The 19172-nt window shown below is 43.1% G+C and overlaps 1 protein-coding gene across 1 annotated transcript in view; it reads right to left on the reverse strand.

Moving 5' to 3' along the window:
- CDH12 (cadherin 12) overlaps window positions 1-19172 on the reverse strand; it is a 953181-nt gene that overhangs the window by 700189 nt on the left and 233820 nt on the right. The window contains exon 2 of the mRNA XM_090049941.1: window positions 16201-16312. The gene's annotated coding sequence lies outside the window, so the exon portion shown is untranslated. The remainder of the gene's footprint in view (window positions 1-16200; window positions 16313-19172) is intronic.

Raw genomic sequence — 19172 nt, forward strand, 5'->3', positions numbered from 1 at the left:
CCACCCTTGCTGTAGCACCTCCTTGTGGGCTAAGCCAGTCCTGCCTGTCCATTGTCCTCTGGTTCCCATCTATCCTTCCTGCCTCACCTTGATGGAATGTTATTCTCATGCTATGGAGATTGAACCCTCTGAGGCTGGGATAAATTCCTTGGCATCTCTACTCTTCCTGGTGTTCCTCCTTTTCTTTCTCTGCAGGAATTCATGCTCCTTGTTCCCCCTTCACCAGATATATCCATTTGGCCTTAATAATTGCCCTACTCATGCTAATTATGGCCGCCAGCTTCCCTTATAGCTATGCTCATGCTTGTGAGTCTTCTTTTACTGTGTTCTCTCCTCCTACTCATGGGCTCCTAGCTCTTACAGGCTTGTTCCCAACTGCCAAGTTCCCATGTCCCTCAGCCCCGTCTAGCAGTCATCTCAGCAGATGCCCTTGCCCTCTTGGCTTCAACTCATCAATCCACCAAACCCCAAGTCCTTGAGTTTTATCTGGGACTTCAGCCTCTCAGCCCACTGGAACCTGGACCCTTGGGGCATCCCACTTCTCCTATAGCCATTTTCAAATGATTGGCAATAAAGAAAACCTCTTACCTTTCTGGATACACTTCTTATAGGAAAGCCATTCCTGTAACAGTGAATAGGTTTTTACTAGCTGAGTACTTCCATGCCTTTGCAACTCTGGGTCATGCCACCCACCAGAGCTCTTCCTTCCACCAACCTCAGGACTAAGGACCTGAATATATGCCTATATATAGTCTGACTCCATGTAAACGATCTCATTTTTTCAGCCCCAAAACAGGATGCGTAGGAGTTTGTATTAAACCTGGCACAAGCCTATCTCCCTACAGCCTGCTTCCTAACAAGTGAGGTCACACCCCTGCTCAGCATTTCCTAATTAAAACAGCTCTTGCCCTATCTCTCTGCTTCAACTTGTGTCTGACTTCTTTCACCCCAACCCTGGGATACCCTGCAAGGATTGTGGCTACATTCTCCACCGCTTTATTTTGGGGCCTCCAAAAGGCTTCTTAATAGGTCTGTGGGAGTAGGCAGATATTTATTCCAGCTTTGGATCTGGCCACTTCAGATGTTGGTGATACGATCCAGAGCTTTGGATCAGTTTACCATTTCGATCTGGCCCGCAGTGGGAGGTTCACCTTTAGGAACACCAGCTGCTCCACCAAAGCAGGATCCAAGCAGGTGTGGTGGGGTGTCACAGCATCCCCAGCAACACCCTCCCACTTGGAACACTGGTTGGTGGACAGGACAGATGTTGCTGGGCAACTGTGGCTAGATACTGATACTGATACATATAGCTGTGGCTTGCCCAGTAGGCTGCCACTGGCAGCCCTGTCCCCCTCCAAGGCATCCCTCATTATTAGGAGCAGCCTGTGTGCCACACAGCGGATGCCAACAAAATTGGCATCACAGACAGCCTTCACCATATTGGCCCTGTTGTTGGTGACCATGAATCCACAAGTGAGCTGGGCCTGCCCAACTAGCGACTCCTGCACCGTGCGGTTCATGGCCCCCATGATCTCCCTTGCTGGGTGGGAACTCATCCAGCACCTCGGTTTGCAGTAGAGCCCACCGACAGCCTGACTGATCGCACCAGTGCCCTGTGAGGGAGAAGTAGGCATGATCACCACCCCAGCTGCTCCAGATATCAGAGGTGAAATGCCCTGCCTGCAGCCCTGCCTTGTGCAGCTCCTCCCTCAAGTACTCCCTGCATGCCTCATACAGGGAAGGCACCGCTGTCCTGCTAGAGGTGGTGTGTGTGGGCACTTTGTAAAATGGGGCCAGAAGTGCTACAAAAACTGCCTGAACCCTGGCTGCTCAACTAGGGAGAAGGGCTGGCTACCCAGAGCAAGCATCTCCCCAATACTCTGGGTGATCTTGCTCACCTTGGGAATGTGCCCTCCTGCTTTCTTTCCACCTTTCCCCTACTGGTCCAGGATGGACTGCCTCTGCTTTGGGGGGAAGGGGGCTTTGGAGTGAGTGGGGGACTTCCCTTTCAGCACACTTGCAGGAAGAAGGACAAGGGGGTTCTGCCTCCTCAGATGCAGCAGCATCACCATGGTAGAAAAGTGTCTCACATTCTTGCCACAGCTCATGTGCCTTCGGCAGTGCTGGCAGATGGCAAACCTGGGATCATCTGCAAGCTCAAAAAGCTCCCACACTACACTACTCCCCCACTTCTGAGTTAAGGGTGAGGATCCTGCCTTATCTCACTCCTCAGTAGGCTGAGACTCAACAGCAGGAGAAGCTGCCTCAGTTGAGCAACTTGCCTCCAAAACCTCAGCCTCCTCCAAGGTGCTGCTTTCTGGAGGAGACCTGGGTCTAGGGGAAACATGAGGGGTGTGGAGCATAGACTCTGATTCCCCCTCAGTCCCCAGAACTGCCTGAGCCAGTGCGCTCAGCATCCCTAGTTCCAGCTCCAGCTCCTCCTCTGGCAGTGGGATGCTCATGCTGAGAGATGACTTCGGGGTGGAGGAGATAGTGATTCCACTGCTGTTGCCTACTTCTGGACTCTGGGGAGGTGGTGCAGGTGCAGGGAAATCAGGTGCAGACACTGCTCCACCTCCTTGCTTTCACTAGCAGCACTGATGTCATGGTTGCTTGGGAAGAGAATGTGTCTGTGTTTGGGGCAGGGGAGTGCTTGCAGCTCTAGCTCTCTCCTTATCCCCTCTCCCTCCCATGCCAGAAGATCTGGCACCTTCATTTTAATTTTGTGTTGTGTGTTTTATTCCCTCTGTTGTGTGCATGCACTGCACTCTTCTTTGATTGTTTGCTTCAGTGTTAAGAGCTATGTAAAAATTGTGTGCTGTCTGTCTTTTTCTCCTAGGAATATCTGATTTTTCTTCTTTATGTTGTGTATGTGTGTGCAATCTGTGTGCCTCCCTGCACAATGATGGATCAAACTGGCAGGGAAAACACAGCTTGCTTTCTTTCTTTTTTTTTTGCAAACTTTGAAACAAGAGCAAATATAAATTGAAATAAATGAATTTAATAGTACTAAGAGATGCTAGGCTAAGATAAGCTAAGTTAAATCCTACCCAATCCTTTCTAACAACAAAAAGGAGCAGGTAAGTTCAACTACTGAGTAAAGTAACCAAGCTGAGATGCTTGAGTCTGCTAGGGTACCTTTCTCACTCGGTTCCTGAGAGGGAACAAGGTAGCCAAAGGTATACTGTTTTATGCTGTTTCTAGGTCCCTTCCACCAGATGCTGTCATTGGAAAGGCAGCCAGAGAAAAATCCTTCTTACTGGCCACCTACACGTCAGTTCCCCCCCTCAACCCCACTCCCACTGCCCCCTTCCTTCCCTCCCCTGTTCCCCCTCCTTCTCCTAACTTTCACTTTCAGTGTCTGAAACATCCGAAGCACTTCGGAAGCTCTGCACCACTTCAGACAGCTTAAATGAGCCCATACTTCACCCCAAGCATGCTGCTTTGGTTGCTGAAGCAGCCCCAGATCCAAAGCCTCACATAGCCCTACTTAAGGGATGCAGGAGCCCTAATCTTGTGCTGCACTAAGTGGCTTGCATATCCTTTTACGTATTGCAGAGGTTTGTTTGTTTCCCCTCCTCTCCCCCCCGCAGTGAGATCACACATGGAGAAACAGGGTGGCCATCTTTACTGCACATTCAAGGAAACTTGAAACAGAATAGCACCATTACATACACAACACTCAATGCATAATATATCCAATAACCAAGGATCTCCAGAATTTGCACTGGAAATATGTGGTGCAGTGGGTTCTTTAATCTTTGGGTTCCCCTGCATGCCTTCCTCCACTTGTTGCCTCCATTTGATGGACATGAGGTGAAAGCCACAGCTGTGGTTTAAGGTGCAGGTGGTGAGCAATAGCAGTGAGCAGTGGGGCCCCTCCAACAATCAGTGATGGGAGGGAACATAGAGGAAACTCCAAGATTAAAAAAGCTGCCATGCCATGCACTTCCAGTTCAAATTCCAAAGCTCCCTACTAATAGTCTCTAGGCCAAAATTATGTCTTGGAGCTGCTCAGGATAATTCATCATGCAACAGTCTTCAATCCTTTGCTGATCTACCTCTCTAACCACTATTAGCATTGCTGATTGCTGGACAGTACCAAGTAATATCTTACCATTGTTTCATATTTTGAGGACCTTGTTGCATGGTAATTTTGGGTGAATCCTGGAGCTCTTAACACCTAAATTGTCCTCACATTAAAAACTGAAACTGGTTTTAAGCACTCGTTATATAAATCACTAAAAGTTAGGCCATTCCAGGGAAGAATCGTCTCTGATTTGTGCTACCCAGCTTGTGTTACTCTAACTTGTATCTGGTTTTACACCCTTGGTGTAAACATTCCACCTGTGCCCTCCCCTTCCACTGATGGCTAAGATTGGGCCCACTGCCCCTTCTCCAGCTCCCCAGATCCATGCTCTCCCCTCTCACTGCTCACACTGTCTGTCCTAGGGGAGCAGGCAGGGAAGGGTTAACTTGCCTGCCCAGCAATGTTTGCTGCTGCTGTTCTTCTCAGAATCAGTCTGGAGAAGAGAGCAGCCCAGCAGCAAGGTCTGGCTAGGCACATTAGCCCTTCCCCACCTGCTCTTCTGGGAGAAACAGCGTGGGTAGCTACAAGTAGGTGAGGCAGGAGGGATCCCTGAGGAGCAGAGAGGGGAGCCCTGGGGGTGGAGAGAAACCAGGGGAGCTCCACAGGACATGGGGGGGGGAGGGGGGGAGACTGAAATGTGAGAGGCAGAGGGATTCTCACCTTTCAGTTCTCCAGGCCACTGCTGGCCTGAGAAGAGACTGCTCTAAACTCAAGCTAGCTCTAACACCGATCAACATTTGTGTGGCTCACAGTATAAGGTGTAATAAGGCCCCAAGCTTAGAGAAAAACAGCATGTTATGCTAGAAGCATAGTAAGCATTAGAAAATGTTGTTGTTTTTTTTTTTAAACTAGGTGCATCTCAGTGATACTTAAGTATAAACCTAGAGAAGGGAAAAAATGAAGTATTTGCAAAAGAGACACAAGACTAAAGGTTCTCCTCTGAAGCATAGGCTGGAAGACTTCCCTCATTCTGTTTTTACTATCATGTTTCTCAAACCCAGGGCCACAAAAACAGGCTGCTTAAGCTAGATGGGGTTAATCTTTCCTTATAAATATTTATAAAACTCTATTCAGGTGAAATATTTTTTTTTAGCAAGAACAAAGTATATATTTTTATCATTATTGCCATAAGGAAGAGTTAAAGCACTTGTGCTGGTATGTTTCATAGCAGCTTTTGCAAAACTGTCATAAGGCATGTAGATACCCACTGAAATGCTGGATTAAATCTTTTTTTTCCTTGCAAAATACAGCATATGGCATTGTTTCCACCTACTACACATATTAAACAAGCATTTAAACTCATGAGCATATGTGCACATTATATTTCAAGTATAAAGAGACTATTTTTAGAAGCATTTATGTTCTTCTGCATATTACCAGCACCTGTAGAAGATCCATGTATGGTGATGACCATGGAGATTGGTACAATTTTCTCTCTACATTAAGATAAATTATAGCCTCAAATGTTAGGCAGTAGAAGAGGTATTTAATAACTTTTCCCAGAAAGATTATATTTTTATTATTTGTGCTTATTTTAGCGGCTGACTATATACCCGATCTTTGCTGCTACCATTTAATTATTTCACAAGAACCTATTGAACATATTTGTATCAATTCTGGTATTATGATTAAGCATTAATTATTCTCACTGTTACATTTAATGAAGCTCTGCACTTGCCTTTGGATACTGATCAATTTGAATATAATTGCACAATTGCTATGGAAAGTAAATAAATCAATTTAATCCCTCTATTTTCTCTACCAATACTTTCTTGCAGGTGGTAAAATCCCACATCTTAAGTGACAGCCATGCTATATCAAATCACATCTGCAAATAAAGCATTCTGTAAAATTAATGGCTTTCATTTTACCCACTTTCTATCAGAGCTTCTTAACAAGAGATCAGATATACTATCTACTACCAAGACCAAAGGAATAAGTAAGCTTACACAGAAACTGTTGAGTCATATACTTTGCCATCTGGCATCTCTCTCATTACCTTCTTCACGCAGAAAAATTCCTGTGTTTTCAATAGATACTTTTCCAACAAAAGCAGAAAAAACCCCATAAGGATTACTCAGCTACTTCATTATCAAAATATGTGACAGACAGTGATGTACACTAGCCTTCTGGAATTGTACCAGATATATCATTAGCAGATTTCAGTCATTTATACTTGAAAATTTACAACAATAAATACAAACTCAGTTAAAAAGAAATGCACAAAGTAGTCATAGGGCATGTCTACAAGTGCCTCTTAAGCAGGCTTAGTCTTAAACCACCATTTTTAAAAAATGGTGAGGGCATGCACATGTAGATACACATCCTTAATGTGACTTAAAAATGGTGATTTAAGGCTATGTGAGTCTAAATTTGATGCCTGCATAAAGCAGGTATCAAATTTAGGCATTAATAGCTAAGGCACATTAGCACACATGCAGATACACTAATGCGCATTAACAGGGTTTGCATCAATGGATACACACCGTGTTAATGTGGATTAGTGTGTCTGTACATACGCTAATGTGGCTTAACTATTCAAGTCTAAATTTAATGCACCTTAACGTGCATTAGAACTTCCATGTGTAGACGCATGCCTAAATTACCTTAATGTGCCTTAAGCAAAGGTGCATTAAGTTTATGTGCTCATAAATACATGTGCAGACATGCCCATACAAACCAAAAGAAAGAAAAAGAAGAAACTCTGCATCTAAGGCTCCTGACAGACATTAAGATGTCACTTATGATAAAATGGTTAGTCTCATCTTATCTTAAGTAGTGACCTGACCACATGCTCAATCAATTAATGGGATGATAAAATGAGGAAGGAGCCACAAAGTTGTTATACAAAGTGTGCAACAAAAGTTTCTGGATGGTACATGTCATGCCTTGAATTTAAAGTGTAGGTAGTACTTAGCCTCTGGAGCATATGCAGACCTTTTAAGACTCCCATGTGCTCCACAAACTAGTAGGTCCATCAGCTGACTGGGGCTTTCAGCCAGGAAGCACATCCTGAACTCCCACAGATGGGAGCTAATCAATGTTGCCAGGCAGGGCAGCAGAATATACACTCTCCCAGCTGAAAGTCCTATTTGATAATTAGTGATCCCAGCTTGGGGAGCACTTCAGGTCCTTTCGTGGTTGGGATCCCTGTAAAATTATCAGAATTCCCAGCCACAAGAGGACACCATGTGGTCCAGCGGTTGATAACCCCAGTCAGCTGATTGGCGTTCCCAGCCAGGCAGAAGCAATCATGGTCCTCAGCTCCTCTTGAGCTGGCAAGTAGAAAGGGCAACATTGGTATCTGACACCTGATTCCAACATAGCACCTCCTGCCATGCACACATGGCATGGCAGGATGTATAACTGTTGGGATTGACTCTTAGATCCAATGGTGCCTTTAAAAGAATGTGCACCAGGGGCCTTAAAAACACAGAATAATGTGATGATGACAAAAATGGTGTTGGATTTAGTTTATAACATGAGATCCCTGTTGAGCATGTACACATTGATTAGAGGTGAGAAGGTTCTAGAAGAGCTGAATTTTCTACCTTGATGATGTTAGTGACCCACTTACATCTGCAGAGCCTGCACGGTAGCTTGTGCTAAGGGCCATGTGCTGCACCCGATTGCCAAGAGCACAAAAGTAGTGTCACATGCACATGTGTGTGCTTGGTGAAAAGAATGACTGACACATGGTGTGATTTTGGTGGCTACTTAAGGAATCCTGATATTCTATTCGTGCACCAAATCATATATGGATGCCTGAGAGTACTTGAGGTTTGAATGGTATGTGAGCTTACTTGGTTGGTGACCATACCTACATGTCTGAGGTATATGGGTAGTGACTGTAGCAGTGACAAAGACAGAGGTGACCTATTGATTGGATTAATTGGAGATACTTACCTGTCAAAGGGAATAAATGGGATACTTACCTGTAAAAGCATTATTGGATTGGGACCTTGATCATCTTTTGGACTGGTAATTATCACCCTTCCCTCACTCTCGGTCTGAGACCAGCTGAGGGAAAATACTGAGGCCCTGACTGTTACTCCAGCTCAATGAGCCTGTGAAGGCCCTGATGCTGCCTTCTGCTGCCCCCTAGTTATGGTGTATTGCCGTTAACCTCAAGCATTAACTATATACATTGGTTATGTATGTTTCCTACTGTTGATCTTGTTTTTGTTGTGATTGAGTTTATAATGTTTTTAAACTTTATTGGAGCCTCTGTGTATCTACAGGGTATATGAGGGTGAGTTGTAGCTCTATGTATATCCTGGACCCCAAAATCCACCCCTAACAGAGATAACACAAGAAAGGCCCTGGCTGTCCAAGGAGGCCTCACAACCCCCTGCCCTTCAATTTCTCATAGGTGGTCAGTGTCCAGGACACCTGACAGCATCCACCTTCCAGACTGGCACCCCTGTGTGGCCATAAAGGGGTTAATTTTTGTGCTAGGATCCTACTGTGGTGTGCCAGTCCAGGGGACATTTGACCCAAGGAGGAGTCACCACACACAGGGTATTTGTGCTGAGATCTTTTGGGGAATACACTGGTCTGTTTTGTTTATTGGATTTTATATATGCTTTTGGAGTGACTTGCAGTAATAAGGCGTGTCCTGTCACAGAGACAGAGAATCAGAACACACCATTTTATCTAGCAAGCACTTCTGGTGTCTGAGTGGTGTGCAGTGAAGCTGCAATTGAAATGGACAGCTCAGCAATGGTGGCCAAGGCCAGAGGTCCAGGGTTTTGAAGAGTGAGTGGAACCCCGCTTCAGGAACAAACATGCCTAGGAGTTCCCTGCCTAGAGACTGATATTTTAAAAGAGAATGGAGTTGATGGATAATGAACTGCTGAATGAAAAAATGATGCAAGAGATGGCAAGCACAGAAGAAAAGGATGAGAAAGCTGGTATTAAAGCAGCCACTCTGGGGTTATTTACATGTGTGTGAGAATTGGCTGACAAAGCTAGGAAAAAGACAGGTTTGGTAAAAACCCTAAGGGATAAAATCATAGCGCTCAAACAATGTAGGCAGGACGAGACTGAGCGCTTACAGACAAAGGTCCAAGCTCTGCAGGGATCTGCCTGGCGAGACGCTAAGGAAATCACAGAGCTTAAGAAAGCTTTTAGAGGTGGCTAAAAAGGAGATTAGATTAGAAGGAGATGCAAAAAAAAGCTTTGGAGACAAGAAGCAAAAGTTCTGGAAGCTGCATTCTGCGTAAAGCAAAGGCAGCATATACAGGAGTTGTCAGTGTGCCGCTGTTGTTACACAAGAAATGCCAGTGTGCCATGATCTATGCAAGAGCAGGATTTTGGACTTCACAGGCCAGCTTCAGGCTTATGAAAAGTATGTGGCTGAATTAAAGGGGTAGCTGAGAGTATGAGAGAGGAGACAGAAAGCTCCAGCGATTTAAGTTCCTCATGTGACAGAACCTTTAGCTTGAAAAGTGGGAACACTAGATTGAAAGCTGCTGAAATGCAGCCCACTGCACCTGTTGCTCCAGAGGAGAGGGAGCCAGTGGTCCCCATTTGATTCAAAGAGGTGATTAGGCCAGGGTTAGGGGTGGGGGGTGCAATATGGTGGAGACAGCCATCATCCCTTTTATGCCCGGACAGGTTAGAGCAGCAGGGAAGCAGTTTGGGCCACTTCAAAAGGATAACACTGCTGGGCGGTTGACCGAAATGGCCATGATAGGGGAGAATGTTGGTGACATGTTGATTGATTTAGTGCAGATTGTACAAGAATGTATGGAATGCAAGGATTTTGCAGCATTACCTTTGGCCATCAGGAATAGGCAAGCCCTAAACAGCACAGCTATAAAGTGATGAAATTTTAAAATGGGATTGACCAACTGACATTCTTAAGGACCCAGGATACATTTAGTCTGTGCAATTTACAAGAGTTTTATACAGTGATGCAAGTTATATTGTGATTTTATGCAAACAGGATACATCTACATGTAGTCTACTACATGTGTAGTAGACTAATTTGTTGTGTTGTAAAATGTCACAGTCAACACATGCAATGCTATTACACTGTAGCAAACTAATTTTTGTTCCCATAACACAGTATTGTTAGGGACAGTAGTAGCTTACAGTGATGAGGATAACTGACCCTCTGTTGCCTGACACCACCTCCCAGAACCCAGGGTTGACCACTCTAGACATCCTGCCAGCCCAGAGCTACTCTGTCCTTGCTCAAATTACATCAGCCTTGGGTACAGCATCTATATGTGCACCCTGGACCACCACAATTTGAGCATCTATATGTGCAGTTAAAGCACCTTAATGGCACATGTAGATGGCACCCACAGATGATCAGTTGTTTTGGGTAGTTTAATATTTTGGTAAATGTATATAATAGTTTCCATTAGGTGGTGTCGTAAGAAAAAGTCATAGCCTGCCTGCCTTGAGTGAATGGTATGCTAGGGGAGGCTTCAAATACGTTCTTGGGATATTCATGTACATTATACCAGTAAAAATTGAATCCTGATTTTTCTGAAAATTCCATACTAGATCCAAGTGAGTTATGCCTGTACAGGGCTTTATATGTGCCTGCTTGTATTCAGGTTCCTTGTTTACACCAAAATAAAGGCCTATTACTCTAGCGTAAGTGTCACATGTCCAGGCCACAAGATCTTAAAATTCTACCGATTTGTAGGGCTGTGCAAATTTTGGCTCTCAATTCAATTCAGCAGAGATTTGGCCCGATTCAGTGGCCGAATCAGATCAGAGGACACCTTAATCTTCCTAAATCAAATCTGAACCCTGTGAATTAATTCAGGGAGATTCAGTAATTCAGACAGACACAGCTTTAAATGTTTTTTTCTACATACCTCTAGATAGCAGGCGGCTCATGAATGCTGCAGTGCTGGGGCATATGGAGTGTCCCACAGAAGTGTGTGGAGGGGTCCTCAGCATGCTCAGCAGCAGACCCGGAAGTGGACCAGAAGCACTTCCGAGTCCACTGGAGAGCATGGAGGGCCCCTTCCCGGCACCTCCTCGGCTCAGCAACTGGTGCCTCCTGGGTCGAGGCGGGGGCGGCGTCCAGGGTCCACCCACAGCTGATCGCCAAGCAGGGGGATGCAGCCCCCCCCGATGTGCTGCCCAATGGACCCAGAAGTGGACCAGAAGTACTTCTGGTACACTTTCGGATCCACTGCTGAGCACATGGAGGGTCCCCCCACACTCTTGTGGGATGCTTCATCTGCCCCAGCATCACAGCATTTATGAGCCTCACTGGTACCTTGAGGTATGCAGAAAAAAATATTTAAAGCTGCATTTGTATCTAAATCATTGATTCTCCAAATCAGTATTGAATCTTCAGATTTGAATTCAGCTGAATCAAATCAAGGACAGTGATCTGAATCAGCTAATTGAATCACTGCCCCTGAATCAGGCCAAATCCAAATCCAATAGGGCCTGCTTCACATACCCCTACTGATTTGTACCCTCTGACGTTCCCCCTGCACCTGTCCCTTTTAAGCTTTAGCATTTTATCTTATACCTATATGAAAAAGCTTTAAATATTTCTTTAATCTTTATTCCATGACAAATAATTCTTAATACATATAGTCTGATTATACCCTTAAGTCTCCATACTGTACATAAGACACTAGAATAAGAGTTCTATTGACTCTGCCAGTGACCTGCTGTATAACTTTGGGTTATAAACCTCCTGTTCGTATGCCTCTTCTTCTTCCCTCTGTCATGCACAATCTTTGCCCATCTTTATATGCTTCACATTTATCTTACTTTGCCTAGTTTGGTGCAGTCTCAGTCTCATTTGGAGCCCCTAAACACTATTGTGGTAGAAACATAGAAAAGTAGGGCTAGGAGATGAAGTCATTCATATCTAAATTACCCCAGGGAAACGTCTGTTTAATCTGCTCTTAAAAATTTCCAAGGATGGTGATGCCACAACATCTCTGGGTAATCTTTTCCAACCACTCTCATAGTGAGAAAGTTTCTGGTATTTGCAGGAAAAAAAAAAAAAAGTTGAAAATGTAACCTCTAAGGGCTCAAAAACCAGAACACCAAAATAAATAGCACTCCATATATTTAGTGGGATTCCCTATCTTCACCATCACCCTGTCCTCAACTAGCTGTAGAAGTCTGAGGCACAAATACAATATATTCGATTAAATTCCAGAGGACAGTCAAAAGGAAAAAACCTTGTATGTTTCCTTATTATTATTTTCAAAAGGAATATCCATAATGGCAAAGATATGGAGAAACCAGAAGTCCTTTTTCATATATTTTTGTTGCTAAGGAGGTCTAATATTTTGGCAGCTCCCACCTCATGACATTTGAACACATAAGGTTGGTGCAACATGGTGCACATGGAATAAAATTACAGAGAAAATGGGACCTTTAAATTCTTAGTTTTATGAAATCTTAAAAAACAGTTCAAGGATATTATTTTCTTTTTTATTATTACAGCTATACATTGGATTGAGTTTGCAGTTTTTCAGGATTACTTCTTCAGTAATGGTTTTATGGACTGAGATGGGAAAGGGAATACAGATCACAAAGATAAAGAGACTTGAAATAAAACCTGAACATGTAAAATACATTGCAAATATAAACAATATTGCTGTTTCTTTTCTTTCTTTCCCTTGAAACTCATTTGCATCTCACCTGCATTGGAACTTTTAGATACAGGTGCCCTAAAATCATGGCTGGGTTTCAAAATTAGGCATCTGAGAGAGGCAAAGCATCCGAAGAAATCCAGGAGGATTAAAGGCTTATTTATTTCTGTCTGGCTATAGTAACAATGTCTCAGATGTGCAGTGCAAATGCAGCTAAAAGTGTATTCCTCCAGCAGTAAAAATAAAGCAGCTCAAAAAGTCACAGATTCTGTGTGAGTAAATCACTAGAGTTCATTGTGAGCATTTTTTATTCCTATTCCAAAGGAATTCCACGGTGACTAGGATTTTATGCAATTCTACTTAAAAAGAGAATCCAGTAAACTTGTTTGCTGAGTTAGTATTAGGGGAGAAACAGTTATACCAGTGAGACAGTACTGTATATTAAACCAAACTATTGTAGGGAGAAGAACTTAAACATGAGAGGCTAGAGGGATAAAGCAGAAATAAACCAATCCATAAGAATGTGAGCACAAGCATAAATGGGAGGATAAAGAAGTCATTGTTGGTGTGTGTAATCTGTAGCAGTACCTATCTAAAATAAAATAAAATCCAGGGATGTTGATCCATAACTAGATTTAACAAGGAATGTTGCAACTGGGAAGAACCTGGCTAAGAGAATACTTGGCTTGATTATCACTAATGAGATCGGGTACCAGAGTCTAATGCCTCAAACAGTTGTTATATTTCTGTTTATGATTGGGCTTAACCTAGAAAGGTATATATAGGAGAACCCAATTTTTGCCTTTCCTTTAAGATAACACAAACATAAGTCTTTTGAATGTTTGGATTTTTTTCAATGTTTGCATTAAACCAGAAAATAGAAAATATTTTTAAAATGTTTCATTTAACATTTTAAACGAAACATTTTAACATTTTGTATTTTGCTGTTCTCTGCTCTCCTTGGTTAAGAGTTCAAAAGATTCTCCAAGAATGCTCTTGATGACTGAAATACGATTAGTATTTTGTGGTGGCCTCTCATAGGTCTGTTTCAAAAACTTTGTTTTTGGCTGAATTGCCCCGAGCATTTATAACAGCAGCAGAAATATTCATCATGCCATATAAAAAGGGATAAATCAGCCTTTTCAGTATACAAAAATTCCTAGTTCTCCAAGGTTTTCAACATTTTGAACATGAGAAGAACCCTAAATAAAATGTTACCCTTGCTAGTAATTTGATTGCTATTTTATTTCGTTTTTAACCATCTTCTAGAACTTAATCAAACTTATCTCTGTGGGTTAAAAGAAGACCAAGCATCTGTAGAAATTATTTAGTTCCATATTAAATTGCTAAGATTATAGAATTGCATCTTAAATCCTTTAAAACTTCCAGGAATTTTCTATGAGGAGAGAGCTGTTACAAAACAATGTAGGTACGTAAACCCAGAAGGAACTGTGCCAGTTCTGTGAAGGCAGAATTAACGTGTATAGTTTCTGTTGGTGTGGCTTTCATAATGTAGCATAGAAGACATTGCTAATTCAATCAGCAGATAGTGGCAATATTTTTCTAGTCCATGATTATAATAATCAAGTAGTTTGATGCAAGAGACAGGCAGTACAAAAATTGCAACAAACTTAAACCTTATTAAAATTTCAACTGAATTTCTGTTTCAACTTTCAGTATGTACTGAAGTCTATACTGCAGTATTATGTTTTTACATGCACTTAAGACCACATAACAAGTGTTACATTTATACTGGGAGTATTTCTGATCTTCCAGTAGAAACTCGGCATGGGAAGACATTCATGAGGTATCTCTTAGGGGAAAAATGGCAGCTCTAGAAGAAAAATATACCTCCCCAACCCATAGATCTTTCTTCTGGGAGAGCTTCTTCTGGTAGAAAGAACGTCTGTATATTTGCCTTTGCAAGACAAAACACAGCACTGCCCTCCAGCATCCCAGCATGTCTTTTGGGCAATGAGCAATGCAAAGTACAGGCGAGTGTGGATGCTTGGTTCCCCAAGGACAACTAGCAGCAGGAAACCTTGTGCGAGTCACTGCTTGATTTCCCTGAGGAACACTGGTGCTGTGTGCCCTCTGGTGCATGGCAGGTTACCCCAGGTGGGGTAGGGAAAGCTGGCCCAGCAACCTTACTTGAGGTTCTGGGGAGCTGCAGCTGCATCACTGCAGCAGCTGAGAACCTGTCCGGCAGTCAGAGTGTGGCTCTGGCTGGCCAAGCTCTGTTTGGGGCAGCATGCACTGCTTCCACATGTGCTGCCCCATTTGTCTTCTGTGTGGGTTTTTTGACCCCTGGATTTCCAGGCAGAAGTGTAGAAAATATCTGAACGTGTGGTGTGGGGCACTGCAGACAGATCTGCAGCATCACATACTGCACTGCCATGCTTGTCTGGATGTGGCCTCCGACTCAGGGGGCACAGTTAATGATTTAGATGACTCTACTCATCCTGTCAAAAGCGGAGTGAATCATGGCCCCTGACAACTTTGGGGCCAGGAAAGCTCAGATGCTTCATGTTCCTGTGCTATACTCAAGGGCTGCTTTCGAATACAGGTTCCCTAGGAGGAGGAGAAACCTGACCCAGTCAGACACAATTTGGCAGTGTACACATATACCATCGCTGAGCCAGCTGGTACAGAAGAGGTAGGGATCCATTCAAGGTTCTGGAGTAAGAATTGCCAGGATTGCTACTTAGAAGGAACCACCTCTCAAAATAGGGAGAGGGGGTTGTGGGCAGAGGTTCCCCAGGAAGGCATGGTACCCCAGGTAGGCAGCCATTCAGTGGTGTCCTGAGTACTCAGCTGCTCCTGGCAGTCTCTAAAGGCTGGAGAACCTGCAAAGCATGCTGGGATCCATGCACAGCAGTCCTCTGGCTGTGTGGTATCAGCAGCATGGGCTCCGAGACACTGGAAGTGCCCAGTGCCTGGAACATTTGTATGCTCCTCTCCCGGTAAGTTTTTCTCTTAAGAGAGAAAAAAAAAAAGTCCTAGTAGATTTGAATGCTGTTTATGGCCTAAAATAGTCCTAGTGACCTTGTCTACAAATTAGGTCTCCTAGGTCAGTACAAAATAGTACACTACAGGACAGTAACCCATGTATAAGTCAGTAAAGGCTCTTAATTAGGATGTTGTTTTAGTTTAGGTTAATCCCTCCCCCCCCCAAAAAAAAAGAAAAACAAAGACAACAACAACTCTTCTCAACTTCTCAACACTGGAATCAGGGGACATATCCAGAATTCACCAAATTGTTGGGGTTTGGTTTTGGTTTTTTTAGGCAATGGGGCATGGGGGATAATTTGTTAGTTTTAATCTTTATGTTAACAGTATACACATTAGCTTTCTCATTTTTCCCTTTCATCTCATACAAACTCTTTACAGAATCAAACTATGTTAATTGTGACTATAACATAGAACATCCATGCATTAATACTTTGATAATACTTTCACATGGATCTCCTCAGCAATAAAAATAGAAACCAAGGAGAAATATAATAAAGCACTTACCAGATGGCAACTGGAAAGTTTAGCAAATCACTGCCAGTTGTAAAGTGGCTAGACCAGGGCTAATGCTGCATAATTCAGTACACTTTAACGGGCCAACCTCTCAAAAAGCATTCTGGGAAGGAAGAAAAAAAGTCTGCATTAGAAGTCAGTTTTATACAAAGAAGAATTAACAGGGACCAGAATATCTAATACCGAAAATAGTACTCAGAAAGCGTTTACGCCATGTTGTATATATCAGTAATATATCACACATTGTCAAAATCTGTATAGGCATTTTCCAAGTTTGACTTTTTTTTTTTTAGTATCAGAGACCAATGCTATATTTATCTAAATCTCCAAAAAGGAAGCAAAATATAATCTCTGCCATTTGCTATTATGTGGGTTGAGATAGAGGAGCTACCTCCTCCTCATTTACAGTCAGAATAAAATATCGGAAGCAAGTTATACGTCATGAAAGCAGCCAACAAATAAATCTTCCTAAAGTTCCAGCCAGCACCTTATTTTGACATTAACTAGACAGAGATGTCATATAGTCTTCTGCAACTAAACAACAAAATAGATTTGAGTGAAAAATCACTGATTTGTCAGAAAGTCAAACTCATCCATCCTAGCTGACTTGCAACTATATTATAAAAAACCCCTGAATATATCAAAAGCAAACTGAACAAAACTCAATGTTAAATCAAGCACAAGACAGAGACTCACTACTCCATCTTTCTTTAAAAGATGCTCTTTGTAAGCATAAAGCTCAAGCTTCATATGAAAATATTCTGTTACTCTATCTCTTTTCAGTTTAAACCCACTCTGTTGTCTCTGCACATCATCCATCAACTATTTTTGCCCAAATATCTCATATAATGGCTTCTTCTGTATCCTTCTTCCATTCCTTATGTATACTTCTTAGTCTGAAGAGTTGGAACAGCCTTGGCTCAGTTTACTTTTTTACTGTGTTGACCGCTATCATAGAGATATACAGACAACAAAACAACTCACTCTTATTTTGGTGCCTTTATGATTATTCCAGGAATGGCCATCTCAGAGCCTATCACCATTTCACATTCATTTGCTAGTGGTTTGATTTCCCCCCCCCCCCCCCCCGTAGCAGAGTTACTGCCAAAAACATGGGATTTTTTTTTCCTCTGTTAAGCAAAAATCTACCATTCTCTGTTTTTAAAATAATTTTTTGCTGAACATACTGGTTCTCTCTTTTGGGGGGAGAATATAATTTGGCTTGGAGTATAATTTGTGGGTTATCTTAGACCAGTAGGTGCATCATATCAGGCTATGGGCAGCCAGGTCTGGGATCACCTCAGGGTCAGGAGAAGCTGAGGAGTCAGAATCCAGGAGATCTGGCCAGGGAACCCAGATAAGGGCCCAGAGGTTCAGGCAGAGCATGAAGTCAAGAAGCTAGTTGGGTCAGGTATTCAGAGAATCCATCAAGTCAGTAGCAGTACAGACCCAGGAGTACAACAGCCCAAGTACAAGGTTGCACCTTGTTGACCAGACACTTCCCCTTTTGGATCAGTATGTTTTTTTGTTTGTTTGTTTGTTTTGAGGAAGGGGTAAGAGGTCAACTGACCTTGACTGGCCACTCTGATGGCAGGGAATGGGCGTGTCCCTAGATTGAGATGGGGGGTTCTGGCCACCTGTGTCTACCCCAGTGTTTCACTGGGGTGATGGCAGTTCGGGGTGAGCCACTACACTGGGCAGGCCACAGCAGTAGGTTCAAAGCTACATACTGACAAGGGTATTAGTAAGATACGAGATAGTTATTTAAATCTGTGTTTTCTCCATCTACCAAATGTGTAGCCACAAACAGAATTTAATTTTACCTGCAAGGAGGGGAGGGGGCAGAGGACAAGACACTGTGCAGCATCCTTGGCTTTTGCTTTTTGAGAAAATGATGCATTGGCATGACTGCTTTGTTTAAAAAATAGTCCATAATTAGCAAAGGAATGTTTTTCCCTGCCCCAGGCTTGCAGTGTTACCTAGCCTGGATTTTTTTTAATACTATTATTTGGGAGGGGGATAGGAAAAGATGTCATAATACTTTGTAATAAGGGTAAAAAACAGTAATACGGTACAATAAAGATATTGCACCATTTGGGGAAATTGTAAAAGAAAGCAGAATGTTTTATAAATAAAGATAGTAACATTCTTCCAAAGTAAAATAGGGACGCTTGTTTTGAGTGAAGTAAGGCATTAACTTATTGGGAAACCCTGAGCAGACTCCATTGGACAGAGCTGGGTTTATAAGCAAGGACAGGCAATCCTAAGAGCGTTTTCTCTAGGAGAAATTCCAGAATTCTGTTATCATTACTATTAGTTCTACTACAATATAGGACCAGTTGTCCAGTGGACTAGATGACCAACAATGTCACTGCTCTACCACAAAATTTAGTTCAGGGGTGGCAAACTTATTCTACCCCATAGGCCAAGTGGAGACAATGCTACACATGATGTACATGACAGGTCTGGAGCATATGATGCACGTGGTACCTGCACTGTACCAGGCCTGAAGGCTGCATCCAGCATGTGGGGCTGGTATGTGGGCTTGATCTGGATTGGCCCTGGATCTAGCATGCAAGGCCAATCCAGCATGAGCACTGAATATACTGTGTACTCCAGACCAGCCTTGAGTGATGTACACAGTGTGCATACCAGCTGCAACCTGGGGTGTGCCATATGTAGAGTGCCAGGCTAGGGCCAGTGCATGGTGCATATGGCACACCTGTCTGTGACCCACAAGCAGCATGGTAGACCAGATGATATGGTTCTGCAGGCCAGTAGCAACTATACCCCTTCTCTAGTTGCTACCTGAAACAGGCTCACTTTCAACTATAATTTCTACTTGGGTAGAAAATGCTAGAAGTCAGTCAGCAGCAGCCAGCAGCTCAAGGAAGAGATGGTAGGGGGTCAGTGGGGCTACCACTGAAGTTTAGAAAAAAATAATTACTTCCCAACAAGCTTTT

Source organism: Crocodylus siamensis, chromosome 5 (genome assembly GCF_052110815.1).
Source record: "Crocodylus siamensis isolate JL-2025a chromosome 5, ASM5211081v1, whole genome shotgun sequence".
In the NCBI taxonomy this organism is placed as follows: Eukaryota; Metazoa; Chordata; order Crocodylia; family Crocodylidae; genus Crocodylus; species Crocodylus siamensis.